Below are 1909 nucleotides of genomic sequence, written 5' to 3'. Positions count from 1 at the left end.
ACTCCTGATATGATGTTGTTATGTGCTATGGAGTCGGTTCTGACTCATAGTGACGCTGTACAGGGTTTCCGAGGCTGTAAATCTTTATGGGAGGAGAAATCCTCATCTATTTCCCACATAACAACTGGTAGTTTTGAACTGCTGTCCTAGAGCTTCGCAGTCTGATTCATAACCACTATGCTACCAGAGCTCCTTATGATATGATATGTACTGTAAATTTTCCAGGAGCCCAGATAACATAGTATATTATAATGGGCTGCTAACCTCAAGGTCAGCAGTTCAAATCTACCAGCTCTTCCATGGGAGAAAGATGAGGCTTTCTGCTCCCGTAAAGATTTATAGCCTTGGAAACCCTATGTTGTTGTTAAGTGCCATGGAGTTAGTTCTGACCCATAGTGACCCTGTATAGGGTTTCTGAGGAGTTGCTGATGAGCTTGAACTGCCGACCTTGCAGTTGAAACCGACTTTGCAGTCCAGCACATTAACTCACAACACCACACCAGGACTCCACGAGGTTGTTATGAGTTGGAACTGACTTGACAGCACATAACCACTACCACCAGAAGTCATTAAAACATATCACCCTTACAATTATTTGTGGGTCAGATTGTCATCTGATTTCTCTGCCTTGAATTATACTCAGAGGGACTCAAAGACTTAGATGCTTCATCCTGTGATTTAAACCACCAAAAAAGTCACAGATTGGCAGTTGATTCTGATTCACAGAGACCCTGAAAGATGAGTAGGTCCGTAGGGTTTCCCAGGCTGTAACCTTCATCTTTCTCCCAGGGATTGTCTGGTAGATTTGAACTCCTGACCTTCAATTTAGCAGCCCAGTGCTTAATCCAATGTACCACCAGGGCTCCTTAATCTGTAACCTATATGATTAACTTAATCATACCTGTAATCAACATAGACCTAGGGAGATTACACAGTATACCTAAGATTGCATAGCTTGGATCATCAGAAAGTTTAACAAGTCATTTTGCCACACCTCAATCATAGTTTCTTCACCCTTGCATGAAGTGTTGCCAGATCTCTGTACACTGACTCCTTCATGCACTAGGCACATAGACAATGATGTTTGCCATTTTAAGTCCTTAAATGGCCTATTTGCCCAGTCTCTGTTCTTTGCTCTGGTAGAAAGGAGCTTTTCTAACCAGAGAAATTCCCTTGGTTTTCTGTCCAAAGAGAAATCCAGAAGATGTTCCAACAAAATGTAAAGAATGCGTTCCTCTCAATTTTCGTTGCTTTGTGTTTTTTTTTTTGTTTTTTTTTTTTTCACTTTAGCCTCTGGCTGCTTATGAGGTGACTGAATATAGGAATGACAAAATAGTTGCAAACTTTCACTGCGTTCTCAAGTTCTGTGAAAATATCCTTCCCTGCCTATGCCACATGAGTCTTTGATGACAGTTGATACTGCATCCTACCCATTGTCTGAGTGAACATTTGCAATTAAAGCCTTTCAGTTCGACAAAAACTAAGAGACATTCTGGACGTTAGATTCCCCTCAGAGAACTTTCTTTCCCTCCTGGAACTTTACTCCAAGGTCATCACAATTGGAAGAGGAAGGAACTTGGTGAGAAAATCTAGTCTCTCAATAACACTACAACTGGACTCGGTTATCACTTAACTCTCAGATATACAGAAGGCTTCAAAATGTGTGGAAAATGAAATGAAAAGATAATGGAATTTTTTTTTTTCTGAAATTTTTGAAGCTCCCTTTTATTTATGACATAAGGCTCCTTATAATTAAAAGAACAGATACCGTGTTCTGTTCACTTAACTTAAAGATGATTGGGATTATTACTTTTGTAAACACAGAAGAAAATGGAAATACGTATGTCAGATGCTAAGATCAAATCAAGATCTTTCAATAGCCTTGCTGAAGTTAGGATAGGAAGACAAA

The sequence above is a fragment of the Chrysochloris asiatica genome, unplaced genomic scaffold (genome assembly GCF_000296735.1).
Source record: "Chrysochloris asiatica unplaced genomic scaffold, ChrAsi1.0 scaffold00484, whole genome shotgun sequence".
Lineage (NCBI taxonomy): Eukaryota > Metazoa > Chordata > Mammalia > Afrosoricida > Chrysochloridae > Chrysochloris > Chrysochloris asiatica.
Note: the sequence above shows the minus strand (reverse complement) of the source record.